The sequence below is a fragment of the Coenobita brevimanus genome, chromosome 31 (assembly GCF_032717465.1).
Source record: "Coenobita brevimanus isolate Jiangsu-jjx chromosome 31, ASM3271746v2, whole genome shotgun sequence".
Taxonomy (NCBI): Eukaryota; Metazoa; Arthropoda; class Malacostraca; order Decapoda; family Coenobitidae; genus Coenobita; species Coenobita brevimanus.
Genome location: NC_136984.1, coordinates 17,704,402 through 17,722,816, shown reverse-complemented (window position 1 = coordinate 17,722,816; position 18,415 = coordinate 17,704,402).

The following is an 18,415-nucleotide window of genomic DNA, read 5'->3' as shown; positions in this document are numbered from 1 at the left end:
TCACCAGTAACTTTAGACTTAGCCCTAGTGACTGCACATGCAGAGAACACATCAGGGATATCATAATCCTGGGTCGCAGTCAATGGCTCACTAGACAACTGAGGAGCTGGACACACTTGACTTCCACCAATATCTTTTCCAAGTAAGAAAGTTACACCTGACACTGGGAGTGTCTCAACCAACCCAACCATAATGGAACCATTAAGAAAACCAGACTCTAAATTCACTCTGCACAGAGGGACAGAGAAATAATTATTTCCTACACATTGTAAGGTTACAGTTTCATCAGAGGAATTAACATTAGAGCCTAGAACACTGGTCAGCATAAGGGATTGGCAAGCACCTGTATCACGATATATTTTAACTGATTTCCTGTCATTACTCTCCAGAGGACTGACAAAACCATCAGACAGGAAATTAGCACATGAACTCTTGAGAGTGTCACCCACGTTACTGCTCAAAAGAGGAGCTTCATCATGAGAATTTAACTTACCCCTCAAAGCAGGTTCAGTTAACTCATTTAAAGAATTCTGGGAACTCTGAAGGGTGGACACTAGACCAATTGACTGAATATTTAAAGACTCCTTTTTATTCACATCACGCTGTCTCCTGAAACATTTCTCCGTAGTATGACCAAGCTTACTACAATAAGTACATTTACTTTTCTGAAATCTAGAGGTGAAGCTGGTTTTTACTTCCTGAGAAACATCATCTTTATTCTCTTTCCTGTTACCTGTAGTCTGAGTAGAGGCAAAGTACTTACTCTCAGCTTTCCTTTTTTATTTAGAATATCTCTTGTGAGTGAGAACATATTCATCAGCTAAAACTGCAGCATCAGACAAATTATCTATTCTTTTCTCATCAAGATATAGGCTTACATCTTTATTAATACACCTTTTGAATTCCTCCAGCAAAATCATCTGCTTAAATTTACCAAAATCAGAATCCACATTCTTAGAATTTAACCACTTCTCTAGCAGATCTTCTTTGATTTTTGCATACTCAACATGGGATTGCTTATCTTGCTTATAAGTTGTCCTAAATTTTACTCCATAGGCTTCAGGAACAAGCTCATAGGCCTTAAGAATCAAGCTCTTAACTACATCATAATTATCAGATTGATCCTGAGGCAAAGATGCATAAGTTACTTGAGCTTTACCTGTGAGAACAGTTTGAAGGAGTACTGGCCAATACTTTTTGGGCCAATTAAAACCTGTAGCTACCCTCTCAAACAACTGAAAATACTTTGTTAAATCAGATTCATTAAAAGGAGGGACAAGTTTAACATTTTTAGCCACATCAAAATCATCAGAGCTAGATGATCCAGTTCCACATTGTTTCATGCGATACTCATGGTCTGCCTGAATCTTAGCTAGTTCAATTTGTGCCTGAGCCTGTGCCTGTACCTCCTGAATACGAGCCTGACACTCAGCCTCCTTAGCCTCAGCCTCCTTAGCAAGAGCCTGAAAGTCAGCCTCCTTAGCACGAGCCTGAAAGTCAGCCTCCTTAGCACGAGCCTGAAAGTCAGCCTCCTTAGCACGAGCCTGAAAGTCAACCTCCTTAGCACGAGCCTCCTGCAGGGCTAGCTGTAACTTAGCTAATTCAATCTGTATTTGCTCATTTGGAGGAGTTACATTAAACAAGCTTTCATTAATCATGTCAACAATTTGATCTTTAGAATGATGAGAGCGAACAGCAATTCCCAAGTGTTGAGCAACAAGCTTAAGTTCATTCTTTGTTCTGTTCTCTACATCACACACTGTTTGCACATTTGACAAAAATCTTTGGCTTCATCAAGCATAGTAATAGTAAATATCATGAATAAATCACAGTCACAAAATATCAAGCAATATCCTTATGATAATATCCAGAATATCCTGATAAGAGGTCGCCAAATTTATGTTAAGGAACAGAGAAAACTGTCCCGCAAAGTTCCAGGTTCAAAACAAAAGAGTTAGGTAAAATTACAAGTTAAAGTTTAATGCTCAAACTAACAACTAAACATTCAGGACTCATAAGGATAATGTAATGGCAAAAAACAGGTTAAATATATGGTTAACTGCAATAGCCTCTATTAACACGAAATTAGCAAGAGTAAATTTATCTAAGTCAGCCCTGATAAAATGAGAAAACCGGATAATGCTCAGTTAATGGAAGATATATTATTACAGATACAAAATATTATTAACACTGGCTGACACCAAAAACTCTACATGAATCACAAAAACCTCACCAGGCCTACGAATTAACACCTTATGCCATACAGTACAAGAAAAAAATGTAATAACACTTATACTCAAATTACACAGCAGCTAGATGGTTGGGGACTTCCTGGGCACTCACAAAAATAATAACAACTGTACAGGGGAAGGACAGAGATGTGAACAAAATGTGGAGTAGATCTAAGTGGCTATTAATGCAGAGACTGAGCTCATTATATAGGGGCCGGCAGAGCTTGATACAACTTGCAAGAAGGACGCGCAAATTAAGTCACAGAGGACAAAGAGTTGACAATCCTGCTCTGAACAACAGAAAGAACGACTTACTCTACTATAAGGGTAGAAGTTGGGAGTGAGGTAGAACACGCTCATGATCAAACATGCAGCATACTGTACGTCAGAATTACACAAGGGATGATGAAATCGTAGGCTATGTAACACCTCCCCACAAAAAAAAAAAGAAATTTACAAAGGAAATTTCTTATTACTCTAAAACAATCTGTCTAAAGTCTAGATAAGCAATCAGCAATAACATTTTCTTTCCCCTTGACATGTTGTATGTCTAACGAATACTCCTGAAGTAGACTCCATCTTGTCAATCTCTGATTTTTATCTTTAAACTTACTAAGGAATTTCAGTGGGTTATGATCGGTATAAATGACTATGGGGTCAAAACCAGAACACAAATATAATGAAAAATGCTGTAAACCCAAATCAAGGCCAAAAGCTCTTTCTCAATAGTTGAGTAGTTCTTTTGAGTTGGAGTGAACTTCTTACTGTAATAAGATACAGGGTGTTCAATACCCTGATCATCCTCTTGCAGCAAAACAGCCCCAGCTCCTGTATCACTTGCGTCAACAGCCATCTTAAAAGGCTAAGCAAAATTTGGAGTAGCGAGCACTGGCTGACTTAATAGGATAGCTTTAAGTTTGCTGAAAGAGGATTCACAGTTATCGGTCCAGACAAATTCAACTCCCTTTTTCAGTAGGTCTGTAAGTGGTGATACAAGAATTGAAAAGTGAAGAACAAATCTCCTGTAATAACCAACCATTCCCAAAAATCTTTGTAGCTCTTTCCTACTTTTAGGTCTGGGAAGATCACTTATAACCTGAACCTTAGCTCCTGGTGGTGCAACATGTCCATCACCAATTATGTACCCAAGGTACTGAACTTTAGCTTGACCAAACTCACACTTTGATAAATTAGCTACAAGATTAGCCTGAACCAAACGCTCAAGAAATTTATTGACATAGCATAGGTGATCTTTCCAGTTGTCACTGAAGATTAATACATCATCAATATAAACAACACACCCTGCCAAACCCTCTGTTACAACATTCATGAGCTTCTGAATGTGGCTGGTGCAGTCTTCATACCATATGGCATTACAGAACATGCAAAAGTCTTTCCTAGTGTTACAAAACATGAGATCTCCCTAGCACGTTCAGTCATAGGTACTTGCCAGTATCCCTTTAACAAATCAAACTTACTTATGTACCTAGCCTTTCCGATCTTGTCTATGCAATCTTCCACGCGAGGGAGAGGGTGTGTCTGTTTTGGTTATCTGATTAACACGTCTGTAGTCGATGCAAAGCCGCTGTGACCCACCTGGCTTAGGGACTAGAGTGACAGGAGAACTCCACTCGCTCTGACAGGGCTCAATCATCTTGTGGTCCAACAGGTAGCCAAGCTCCTTCTGGATGAGAGGAACATTCACTGGGTTCACACGGTAAGGAGGCAGTTTAATTGGATTTGCGTCTCCAACATCGACATCATGCATCAACACAGTGGTTCTTCCTGGAGTGGCACGGAACACTTGTGGGTACTCTTGCAGTAATGCCAAAAACTCCTGCCTTTCCTCGGGAGCTAGATGAGAAAGCTTAGTCTGGAGATCATGCATGATATCAGGATTCTTTCCCAAACTATCACTCAGGCTCATGCTGCATGGGAGAGCTTCACTTGCAGACTCGGGTGGAACAGCCACAATGCAGACTGGGTTATTTTCGTCCCGCCTGTGATATAACTTTAGCATGTTGATGTGACAAAGTTGCTTGTTCTTTCTACGATCTGGTGTGGCGATGACATAGTTGACATCACTGAGTTTCTACTCCACGAAATAAGGACCACTAAACTTGGCTTGAAGAGGTTGCCCATGCACCGGTAGCAGAATCAAAACCTGATCTCCTGGCTGAAAGTGGCATAACCTGGACTTGTTATCATACCAAGTCTTCATCTTTTCCTGAGCAGCTCCTAAATTCTCTCTCGCCAGCTGTAAGGCAGTGGACAGCCATTCTTTGAACTTCATCACATGCTCCAGCAGGTTGACGTCATCTTCCTCCGACAGCCAGCATTCCTTGAGTAGCTTAAGAGGTCCTCTTACTTCATGGCCAAACAGTAGTTCAAAGGGTGAGAAGCCCAGTGATTCATTTGGAGATTCTCTTCCGGCAAATACAACGAAGGGAAGACCTTTATCCCAGTCTTTCTGATGTTCCAAACAGTATTTCTTGAGCATCGATTTGAGTGTTTGATGATATCTCTCCAACGCTTCTTGGGTCTGGGGATGGTAAGCTGAAGACGTGATCTGGGTGATGCCCAACTCTTTCAGAGACTGCTTGAAAACATTTGACATGAAATTACTTCCCGGTCTGACTGTACCTCCTTGGGCAGACCAAACTTTGTGAAGAACCCTAGCATTTCCTTAACCATGTTCTTTGCTGAGATATTTCTAAGTGGAATGGCTTCAGGATAACGAGTAGCCATATCAATCAGGGTCAACACATAAGAAAATCCTGAAGAAGTCTTAGGAAGAGGGCCCACAATATCCACCAACACACGGGTGAAAGGCGCCTCAAAAGGAGGAATGGGAACTAGAGGTGCAACCTTTTCGGTCTGATTACACTTCCCCACAACTTGACAGGTGTTACAAGACTTACAATACCAGGAAACATCCCTGAAGATACCTGGCCAGTAGAAGTGTTTCAAAATGCGTGCCACAGTCTTCCTCACTCCAAGGTGTCCTGCCAAACTGGAATCATGAGCCACTCTAATGATATCCTGCCTACAAACACGAGGGATGACAACTTGATGTACAACCTCCCATTCACAGTCGGTTGATGCTGTTGGGGGTCTCCACTTCCTCATATGTACTCCTGACTTTATATAATAACAAGTAGATGCACCAGCTGACTCTTCCTCACTACAAGCAGAGTTAGCTAGACCTTTCAACTCAAGGTCAGCAACCTGCAACTCAACCAACTCTTGACGAGACAAATTATCAACACTACGGGGTACTGCCTCATCTGGTGAGTGGTCCAAATAAGCAAGAAAAGTGTCAGCTAGGATAACATCATCATCATCATCATTATCCTCTAAGTCACCAGTAACTTTAGACTTAGCCCTAGTGACTGCACATGCAGAGAACACATCAGGGATATCACAATCCTGGGTCGCAGTCACTGGCTCACTAGACAACTGAGGAGCTGGACACACTTGACTTCCACCAATATCTTTTCCAAGTAAGAAAGTTACACCTGATATTGGGAGTGTCTCAACCAACCCAACCATAACGGAAACATTAAGAAAACCAGACTCTAAATTCACTCTGCACAGAGGGACAGAGAAGTAATTATTCCCTACACATTGTAAGGTTACAGTTTCATCAGAGGAATTAACATTAGAGCCTAGAACACTGGTCAGCATAAGGGATTGGCAAGCACCTGTATCATGATATATTTTAACTGATTTCCTGTCATTACTCTCCAGAGGACTGACAAAACCATCAGACAGGAAATTAGCACATGAACTCTTGAGAGTGTCACCCACGTTACTGCTCAAAAGAGGAGCTTCATCATGAGAATTTAATTTACCCCTCAAAGCAGGTTCAGTTAACTCAGTTAAAGAATTCTGGGAACTCTCAAGGGTGGACACTAGACCAATTGACTGAATATTTAAAGACTCCTTTTTGTTCACATCACGCTGTCTCCTGAAACATTTCTCCGTAGTATGACCAAGCTTACTACAATAAGTACATTTACTTTTCTGAAATCTAGAGGTGAAGCTGGTTTTTACTTCCTGAGAAACATCATCTTTATTCTCTTTCCTGTTACCTGTAGTCTGAGTAGAGGCAAAGTACTTACTCTCAGCTTTCCTTTTTTATTTAGAATATCTCTTGTGAGTGAGAACATATTCATCAGCTAAAACTGCAGCATCAGACAAATTATCTATTCTTTTCTCATCAAGATATAGGCTTACATCTTTATTAATACACCTTTTGAAGTCCTCCAGCAAAATCATCTGCTTAAATTTACCAAAATCAGAATCCACATTCTTAGAATTTAACCACTTCTCTAGCAGATCTTCTTTGATTTTTGCATACTCAACATGGGATTGCTTATCTTGCTTATAAGTTGTCCTAAATTTTACTCCATAGGCTTCAGGAACAAGCTCATAGGCCTTAAGAATCAAGCTCTTAACTACATCATAATTATCAGATTGATCCCGAGGCAAAGATGCATAAGTTACTTGAGCTTTACCGGTGAGAACAGTTTGAAGGAGTACTGGCCAATACTTTTTGGGCCAATTAAAACCTGTAGCTACCCTCTCAAACAACTGAAAATACTTTGTTAAATCAGATTCATTAAAAGGAGGGACAAGTTTAACATTTTTAGCCACATCAAAATCATCAGAGCTAGATGATCCAGTTCCACATTGTTTCATGCGATACTCATGGTCTGCCTGAATCTTAGCTAGTTCAATTTGTGCCTGAGCCTGTGCCTGTACCTCCTGAATACGAGCCTGACACTCAGCCTCCTTAGCCTCAGCCTCCTTAGCAAGAGCCTGAAAGTCAGCCTCCTTAGCACGAGCCTGAAAGTCAGCCTCCTTAGCACGAGCCTGAAAGTCAGCCTCCTTAGCACGAGCCTGAAAGTCAGCCTCCTTAGCACGAGCCTGAAAGTCAACCTCCTTAGCACGAGCCTCCTGCAGGGCTAGCTGTAACTTAGCTAATTCAATCTGTATTTGCTCATTTGGAGGAGTTACATTAAACAAGCTTTCATTAATCATGTCAACAATTTGATCTTTAGAATGATGAGAGCGAACAGCAATTCCCAAGTGTTGAGCAACAAGCTTAAGTTCATTCTTTGTTCTGTTCTCTACATCACACACTGTTTGCACATTTGACAAAAAATCTTTGGCTTCATCAAGCATAGTAATAGTAAATATCATGAATAAATCACAGTCACAAAATATCAAGCAATATCCTTATGATAATATCCAGAATATCCTGATAAGAGGTCGCCAAATTTATGTTAAGGAACAGAGAAAACTGTCCCGCAAAGTTCCAGGTTCAAAACAAAAGAGTTAGGTAAAATTACAAGTTAAAGTTTAATGCTCAAACTAACAACTAAACATTCAGGACTCATAAGGATAATGTAATGGCAAAAACAGGTTAAATATATGGTTAACTGCAATAGCCTCTATTAACACGAAATTAGCAAGAGTAAATTTATCTAAGTCAACCCTGATAAAATGAGAAAACCGGATAATGCTCAGTTAATGGAAGATATATTATTACAGATACAAAATATTATTAACACTGGCTGACACCAAAAACTCTACATGAATCACAAAAACCTCACCAGGCCTACGAATTAACACCTTATGCCATACAGTACAAGAAAAAATGTAATAACACTTATACTCAAATTACACAGCAGCTAGATGGTTGGAGACTTCCTGGGCACTCACAAAAATAATAACACATGTACAGGGGAAGGACAGAGATGTGAACAAAATGTGGAGTAGGTCTAAGTGGCAATTAATGCAGAGACTGAGCTCATTGTATAGGGGCCGGCAGAGCTTGATACAACTTGCAAGAAGGACGCGCAAATGAAGCCACAGGGGACAAAGAGTTGACACTCCTGCTCTGAACAACAGAAAGAACGACTTACTCTACTATAAGGGTAGAAGGGGGGAGTGAGGTAGAACACGCTCGTGATCAAACATGCAGCATACTGTACGTTAGAATTACACAAGGGATGATGAAATCATAGGCTATGTAACAAATATATATATATATATATATATATATATATATATACCGGTCCCTGCCCAGAGGGGCTTGGGGAAGGGTATTGTTTTCACTCACTTTGTCTGTTTGTCTGTCTGTCTGTCTGTTAACAAACTCATGTGAAAACTAATGTTGTGATTTCCCACTCTTACACCCGTTGTACTATTTGCATAAAAACTCTTCATTCCTTTTAGCAACCTACCATCAAGTCCATACCATGTTGAATAAAGAACTCTTAACTCCTCCAATCCATAAAATCCATTTGGTTCTGTTATATTTTTCTTACCTAAATGGATGTTATGTTTTTTTTTTTTTTTCAAGGAAGAAAGAACCAAATATTCCATCCAAGAAAAAAAAAAAAAATACAAGAGAGAGCCAAATTCAGGATCCATTCATTTCTAGGTGCCTGGACACACTGTGTTTTAGAGGCTGGAGATCATAGGAAGTAGGAAATTGAGATAAAAGGAGACAATTCCAGAGCTGACCTGTTGCGTAAATGAGGGAATAAGAGTAGCGATTTACTCATGCATATGAGAGCTGAACACAAAAGGGATGAGAGTTTGTTGCTTGACGGGTGTTACATGCCTATTAAGGTGAAGTGCACAACGGGGGTTTGCACTTTTTTTTCAAAGTACGGTTTCCTAGAGTGAAATTATGATGCTACATGCTACTAAAATGGATATGTCAAAATTGCATATTTCTAAATTAATATCTTGAGGTGCCCCAAAGCTGATTAAATTTTTCAAATATGGGAAAACCCATATGGTACCCATTTTTCTTTACAGACCATTTTTAAGCCATTATTTATTTTTAATAAAAATCTTACTCATTAAAGGTATATTAAAGTAAGGAAAAAAATAACTTTGGTTGAGAATGATCTTCACGTGCCCCAAATACATTATTTTAGTAATTTATGGCATAATATTAAATTTCCTTAAATCATTATAACATCCATACTGAATTAATTCATTTTTTGCAGTGAATATTCCATTATTCACCTTTCAGTACATTATACATTACGATGTACAATGTGAATTGTACCAAATTATTTTCAATAGTACCCAATTTTCACTGCACCATAATATTTTCAATATATACGTTTTACTCATATATATTTTACTCTGTGTATAGCTCTCAGTTACTTCTGATTATAGTCATTCAAATCAGAATAATCCAGAACTCACCACGACGAGGTGGCTGTAGTGCGAGTTCCACCCTAGCCCAACCCATCCACACAATCATTTGAACTCTGTCAGTTTGTTTTTTTCAAGAATTCATTTGCAAAACTGAGTTTTCGTTTCAAAGCTAGGCATCTTTTTGTGAGACTCAGTTCTTGGACGAATTAAACCAGTTTGACACACCTTTCCACAGTTTGAGTGTGGCAAAGCAAGTATTCAAAGTTTTTAATCTCCTGAGTTTATATTAGCTCATCAGTTTCTTTGTCCGATAGTTTGCAAGTAATTGGAGATTCAGTAACGTCAACACCTTCCCACCTAATTATGTCAGTACAGTCTACTGCTTCAAAATTTAGAGGAGACATCTTGAAAATCTTAACTGACTTTTCATAGTATTACTGTCTTGCTTTCTTTAATCTGCCTCCAAGAAATATCCCGTGTGTGACTGTGTTCATCGTCAATAATGCTCAATAAAATGTTTTCAGGATGAGTGTAAAAGGCTTTGCATTGTATCACTGAAAAATACAATTTCTCTTACATCAGCATTCATTGCTCTTGAATATTTGACGGTCTTGAATGTCTTAATTGCTCCACTTTCTGAAGAAGAATTATGTTCAATCGTAAACCACATTGGAGCATAGACTTTCACTATGTGTTCTACAATTCCTTTCGTTATTTCTGATGGAAATTCTGTTGCCACATATACAGTACTCTCAGTACATTTCCTTTTGGTCCCGTGTTAACTGGAGTGCCATCACAACCTAGAGCTATGAAGCAAATTTTTTTAGACCTGGTTACTTTCCAAGAATTGTGAGATACCATCAGAAATGGGTTTAGCAGAACTCGTGTGGACTGTGATGTGCCCAAGGTACTTTGATCCTGGCTCTTCTACCAAAGTTATGTGCTCTTCCTGGGCCCTCTTACGATGAGATTTGTGTTCTTTCTCTTCTCGGATTTGAACAGTAACCATTCTACCATAAAAATATTTGCTGATCTGAGCATTTTCATATTCTTTTTCTTGAAGAGAACTTAGTTGTCGTTGCCTTTCTCTTCGAACTCTGGATTGATCTATTACACAAGAGGAGCTAGCCTCGGAAGAACTTGCTACATAATGCAAAACAGAGCTGGAAAGTATAGCAGGAACGCGTTCAGATACCCCAGTACGATCACAGTCACAAGCGTATGCTAAGTTGAGAAAATGTAAGCGTTTCTTTGGAGTGTGAGAGCATGAGTTTTTCTTCTTCTTTTTTCGTTTCAGGGCTCTTGGAATGGGAAATTCGTTGTCATTTCCTTCATCATCTGTTTCACTTTCTGTTGTTGATGATGTTAGAGGAAGTAAAACAGGCTCCTCAGCTCTGTTCGTGCTCTGTTGTTCATCGATGAAACGTTCATGCCTACTTTTTCTTATGACAGCAATTTTATTTCTTTTCAAAATGACAGTGTCAACCGAGCCTATCACCCTTTTTCTTTCAGTATGCTGGTCTAAAATAATGTTTCTTCTCTTTGCGGCACTTTCTTCACTCTCACACAAACACAGTCAGAGAATGTTTTGTATCTGCAACAGGGAACATCAAATAATGCACTTGTGGGTTTATCTCTGAATTCGTATGTATTTAAATTTGTACAACGATGTGTCTTTCCTGCCTTTCATTGGTTTCGGAATACACCTGTGTTTCTTCTGATAAGCTAGTATCATCTGTTTTATGGGTGGATTTTAAAACACAAACACATGGGGTTTGTTATTTTTTTCAAACAGATCTATTTTTTTTTTTTTTTTACTACAATGGTTGCAGTTATATTAACTGAAGCATCTTTATTAGGAGTTTGCTTAATCATGTGTCTTTCAAATAAATAGCACCTAATCATATCTTCATATGTGGGAAGAATTCTTTCACTGAGTTCACTGAAGCTGCCAAATATAGGACAGTGTTTCTTTCTCCGTGTCCAGACATTATGACTCAATAATCAGCACCACTCCTTGATAAAGATTTAAAAAAAAAAAAAACATTATAGCCTATACTAAGCCTGAGAAAAAACTTTATAAAATATTAATACAGGTTAGTGATAAGTCAATAATATGGAATTGCAAGCAGAGCACACATAACGCATCACACCCTTATGTGAGCCTGGAAATCACCGAGAAGAAACAAACACGGGCATTAGGTACTTGTATTATACTAGGGCACTTCAAGATGTTGCTTTACAGAAAACTGTCTTTGTGTGCGTTTTCTTATAAAAACTGAGATATTTTTACTACTGCAAAGATATATTGACGAAACGGTTAGAAATAAATGATGAAAATTGTGAATATATGTGGAAAATTGCATTTTCTCATGTTTATAATGTCTCTGGGGCACCTCAAGAAATTCTTTTAAACGCAATAATGTAGCACCAAAATTTCACTATTTTATATAAATTTTAAAATTTGTGGTTTCCACTCCATCCTAACGACCGTCATAAAGGTGGGAGGATGCAAGCAGACAATTCAGAGAAGCAATGACCATTAAACTAGCAATACAAAACAGATAAATATGCAGCAGTGAGGCAAAGAGACAGAGGTTGAAGGGAGCCAGTAAGAGGAGGAGAGTTAATGACATGAAAAGCCTTTGACTCCACCTTGTTGAGAAGAGCTGTTTGTGAGGAGCCTCCCCACACATGAGAGTTATACTCCACACAAGAGTGAATAAAACCCCTGTATAAAGCCAACAACTGTGCAGGGAAGAAGGTTCGGAGTTGGCTTAGCACACCTAATCTCTTGGAAGCAGATTATACAAGAGATTTAATATGATCTTTCCAAGAGAATTCCCGACAGAATGAAACCCCAAGTATGTTTAAGGAAGATGCAGGATTGACCTGGATATTATTTAACATTAGTGGGTACTCTTGAAGAAGACTTTATCGGGTTGATGGGTGTGGGAACTGAGTCATTGATTCAATAAAAACAACAAGATTACATTTACCCCAATCAGAGTTATGAGCGAAGTCCGACATTAGGTGTGCCATAGCCTCATCCCTTTTTTTTAATGCAAGAAAGAGGGAGCCAAAGGTCAGGAGCCTGCAAACCATTCCTTCCAAGAAAAAAAAATCAGTACAAAAGAGAGCCAAATTTAAGTTCCGTTCATTTCGAGATGCCTGGACACACTGCGTTTAACAGACTGGAGATCATAGGAAGTAGGAAATACAGACAAGGGGAGACAGTTCCAGAGTAAACCTGTTGCATAAATGAATGACTGTAAGTAATACTTAACTCTTGCATTAGAGAGTTGGACAGAAAAGGGATGAGAATTTGTTGCTAGGCGGGTGCTATGCACCTGTCTTAGAAGTGGAGGAATGCATGCAGACAGCTCAGAGGAGCAATGACCATTGAATATGTGATAGAAGAGATAAAGATGCAACAATGCAGCGAAGAGACAGAGGTTGAAGGGTGCCAGTAAGAGGAGAAGATTTGATGAGACAAAAAGTCTTTGACTCCACCCTATTGAGAAGAGCTCTATGCGGGAAGCCTCCCCACACATGAGAGTTGTACTCTAAACAGGGGCGAATAAAATCCATGTATAAAGTCAACAACTGTGCAGGGGTAAAGAAGATACGGAGTCGGCTTAGCACACCTAATTTCTTGAAAGCAGATTTCACAAGATATGTAATATGATTTTTCCAAGATAAGTCCCGAGTGAATGAAACCCCAAGCATGTTCAAGGATGATGCAGGATTGAATTGGATTTTATTAAACCTTAGAGGGTACTCCTGTGGAAGACTGTGTCTGGTTAATAAGTGTAAAAACTGAGTTTTTGATGCGTTAAAAACAACAAGATTATTTTTACCTCAGTCAGAGAAACGAGCCAAGTCAGACATTAGGTGTGCTTTAGCTTCATCCCTTGTCTGCTGAAGTGAATGCTGAGATGGACGTTGCGGGAACAGAATGGAAAAGTGAAGAGTGGTATCATCAGCATACGAGTGGATAGGGTTAGATATGCAGCTTAGAAGGTCATTGATGAATAAAAGAAGAGAGTTGGTGATAGGACAGAACCCCGAGGAACACCACTGTTGATAGATCTAGGATAAGAACGACAGCCGTCTGCAACAGCAGCTATAGAACGACCAGAAAGGAAGGTATAGATGAAGGCACAGATAGAAAGACAGAAACCGTAGGAGGGCAGTTTGGAAATTAAAAATTTAGGCCAGATTCGATTGAAAGCCTTTGAGACGTCAAGTGCAATGGCAACGCTTTCGCCAAAGTCCTGAAAGGAGGATGACCAGGAGTTTGAAAGGTAAGTGAGAAGATCGCCAGTGGAGCGTCCCTGATGGAACCCATACTGATGATCAGAAAGAAGGTTGTGACAGGAAAGGTGCTTTAAAATTTTTCTTTTAAGAATTGACTCGAAAACTTTTGAAACACAGGATGTTAAAGCAATTGGACGATAGTTAGAGATGTTGGAAACGGTCACCCTTGTTTGGAACTGGCCGAAAGAGAGTAAACTTCCAGCATGAAGGAAAGGTACAAGTTGACAGTCAAAGGCAAAAGAGTTTACCTAGGCAGGGTGCAAGCAGGGAAGCACAGCTCTTGACAACAGAGGGAACTTATCAGGCCCATATGGCTTGTTAGTATGGAGACCAGCGATGGCAGAAAATACATCAGCTTAAGAAATTTTGTCAGCCATGAGGAAGTCAGAGGGGGGAAGTGATGGAGGAACAGCACCGGAATCATCTAAGGTGGAACTGGAGGAGAAAGTCTGAGCAAAGAGATCTGCTTTATCTGTAGAAGAAATAGCTACAGAGCCATCAGAATAGAAAAGAGGAGGGAAGGATGATGAAGTAAAGGTGTTAGAAAAGTTTTTGGCAAGGTGCCAGAAAGAGCGAGAAGAATTCGAGTTGTAGAGCTGAGAGCACTGGGTATGGATGAAATTATTTTTAGCGGTGCAAAGAACAGACTTAGCACGATTCCAGGCAGAACATAAACAAGATGTGATTCAGGGGGGGGATGGCTCTGGTACCTTTTGTAGGCCCTCTCCTTGTTGGCTACAACATTAGAACAAACATGATTAAACCAAGGCTTTCTTGCATTAGTCAAAGGCTGTGAGAAAGGAATGTATGCTTCCATACCCAAGAGAATAACCTCCATAATGTACAAGGCACAGTCAGATGGCTCCCGGCCATGGAAGCAATAATCATCCCATGGAAAATAAAAAAAGTACTGTCTGAGGGCCTTCCAATCTGCAGCTCCAAAATGCCACAGATAACGTTTCTTTGGAAGGTCCACAGGCCATACCAGAGTGATAGGACAGGTTAACGTGATAAGGTTGTGATCAGAGGAGTCCAACAGGAGAGGGAAGATTAACAGTGTAAGCAGAAGTATTAGTTGTAAGGAAAAGGTCAAGTATGTTGGATCTCTCTCTAAGGCAGTCAAGGATATGGGTAGAGTGTTGTACAAACTGCTCTAGGTCATTAAGGATAGAAAAAATGTAGGCTTGGTCACCAGGTGGATCAGTGAAAGGAGAGGAGAGCCACAGATGGTGGTGATCATTGAAATCTCCAAGAACGGAGATTTCAGAGAAAGGAGAAATGGATAGAATGTGTTCCATCGCAGAAGTAAGATAGTCGAAGAATTTTTGATTGTCAGTAGAATTAGGGGATAAGTACACGGCGCAGATATATTTAGTCTGAGAATGACAAGGAAGCCGAAGCCAGAGTGTAGAGAATCCAGAAGAATCAAGTTCAGGAACACAAGAGTAATATAAATCATTGCGTACATATACACAACATCCACCTTTGGCTTTGAAATGAGTATAGAGAAAGTAGGAGGAAACAGAAAAGGGTTTGCTGTCAGTTGCCTCACACAGCTGAGTCTCTGTCAAGAATAGAAGGTGAGGTTTAGTGGAGGAAAGGTGGTGTTTGACAGAGAGAAAGTTCGAGGAAAGGCCGTGAATGCTGCAGAAATGAATAAGTAAGACAGTGGTTCCAGGCATCTCTCAGAGTCGTCACCGGGAAAGGGGCTGATGGTGTGAGAATTCATGCCCCCCCCCCCTCCTGGCGACTCCGAGGCCTGATTTTCTTTTGCCATTTTACTTTTAATTTTGAAAAAGAAGTGTAGTGTGTACTGTGCATGTAGTTTGGTGTTGACAAAGAAACTTGTATTGGAGAGCATACTGGCCTACTCTCTGTGTTAATGAGACACTGAAAAAAGATCAGCGAAGGGGGATGGTCAGGAACTAGTCCTGAGGCCTGATGAAACGGGAGCTCTAGCTCTCCCTGTCATCGGCTTTCCATCCACCTTGGGAGTACTGCCCTGCTGAGATGAACATTTTGTGAACCGAATGGAAAGGTGAAGGGTGCAATCATCAGCGTATGAGTGGATAGGGTTAGGTGTCAATCAATCACTTCCTGTGGCACCCCACGGGATTCATAGGGCCTCAATGAACTCCCTCCACCAATATTTGTCTCTTGCCATCTCCTTCAGGTCGCACCAACACTCCTCTCCTGCTTCTCTTTTCATTGTCCTCAACCACGTTTCCCTCGACCTACCTCTACCTCTTCTTCCTCTAGCAGTCCACTCTGGCACATCCTGTATTAAACTACCTTCTTTTCTGTATATGTGCCCCAGCCACTTCCAGCAAGACAGTCTCACATATTCATTAACTGGTTCCACTCTCGTAATATCCCTTACTCTTGCATTTGTAACTCTGTCTTGCCACTTTACCCCAAGAATCCTCCTCAGTATTTTATTCTCAAATCCTAATACTTTCTGATCTGTTGCAATTGTACTGTACCATGACTCATGCTCGTAAATTAAAATTGGTCTAACCATGGACTTGTAAATTTTCACTTTAGTATGTACCGAAAGCATATTATTATTCCAAACAGATTTCAACATTCTAACAGCTCGCCAAGCCTGTCTAATCCTCTCCTCAATTTCATTGTTTAATGATCCATTAGATGATACAATCGTTCCCAGATATTTAAAGTTTTCTACCATTCTTCACCACATTATTCCCATTTACACAATCGGTTTGGTTGTCCACGTTCAGATTAATAAGTTCAGTCTCTTCCACAATTTATTACCAATCCCACTTTTTTTCTCCTTCCTCCACCAGACAATCAAGCACCCTCCCGCATCTCGCAAACACTTCCGCAAATCAGCAATACAATATCATCAGCATAGTCCAGATCCAATCAGCTTCTTATTTTCTCTTCCAGTTAATTCCTGCACCTGTTCTCCTTACAAACTTTTTCATAACATAATCCATAACCAAAACAAACAACAATGGCGAAAGAACTCCTTCTTGAATCACTCCTGACCTAACTTGAAATGGATCACTCAAAGAACCACCCACCATTACCTTACAAAAAGTACCTTTATGCAGACTTCTAATAATATTTACAAACTTTTCTGGTATACCATAGAATCTTTTAGGGTTAGGTGTACAGCTTATAACGTCATTGATGAATAAAAGGAAGAGACTTGCTGATAGGACAGAGCCCTGAGGAACACCACTGTTCATAAATCTAGGAGACCATTGGCTGTCTATAACAGCAGCTATAGAACGACCAGAAAGGAAGCTATACAGTAGATGAAGGTACAGATAGAAGGGTAGAAACCGTAAGAGGGCAGTTTGGTAATTAAAGATTTATGCCAGACTCGTTCGAAAGCCTTTGAGATGTCAAGTGCAATGGTAAAGCCCTCGCCAAAATCCCGAAAGGATGATGACCTGGAGACTGAAAGGTAGGTGAGAAGATCGCCTGGGGAGCATCCCTGACGGGACTCAAAATGACTATCAAGAAGAAGGTTGTGATATGGAAGATGCTTTAAAATTATTGTTAAGAATAGACTCGAAAACTTCTGAGAGACAGGATGTTAAATTTATTGGACGTTAAAGTTGGGAATGGTCTCCCGTCTTTGGGACTGGTTGAATGAGAACCTCCAGAAGAGGGAAAGGTACACTTTGATAGACGAAGGCAAAAGAGTTTATCTAGGCTCAGTGTAAGCACAAAAGCACCAGAAGCACAGTTCTTGAGGACAACAGGAGGGACCCCATCAGGCCCATTTTCCTTGTTAGATTCATACAAAACATTATTATTTTAAGTCTCTGAAGTCAACAGTGATAACAGCACCATCATCTAATATTTCCAAAGTTCACGAGTCAGTAGAAGAAATAGCTTACTCAGAGTAAAAAGGAACTAAGTCTTAAAATTTTATCCAGAAGGAAAAAATCATAAGTTATAAATAGTAATTATCTCAGAAATAAATTAAAACCAAAATGTGATTCAACATCGTCTTTTAACTTAATGGTCTTCTTTGTTTACATTAAACAACTGATTACCAACAGTAGATATTTACACTTTCATTTTGTTTGTTCTTTATTCCCAGCGTCTCTAAAAATATATATTTATGGAAAGTTAGAATCCAAGGAAGTTTATAAACGGTTGTGATCCAAATGAGTGATCAACCATTCTCTTGGTTTCTTACAGAAACCTCTTGATGAATTTTTTTATTTTCTGACACAAGATCTGATGACATCCTTGTTGCAACCAATGGTGGATACTGTATGCTCTCAGTGCATTGTCAGTGGCCGTTACAATCCTTTACTTTGAGCATGCATCAATACTTTAAAAATAAAAAAATACAAAAAAATTTAAAAAAAAATATATAAAATAAAAAAAAATAAAAAAATAATAAAAAAAAGGAAATATATAAATATAAAAAATATAAATATTATAAAAAAAAAAAAAAATATTTATAAAAAAAAAAAAATTATATTATATACATAAAAATACTGAAAAATTACAAAAATTATACAAAAATAAAAATATATATTATAATATAACAAAATATAAATAAAAAAAAATTTATAATAAAGAATATATATTTATATAAATATAAATATAATATATAAAAATATATTTTTAAATATATATAAAAAAAAAAACATATAAATATTATAAAAAAATAAAAAAAAATATAA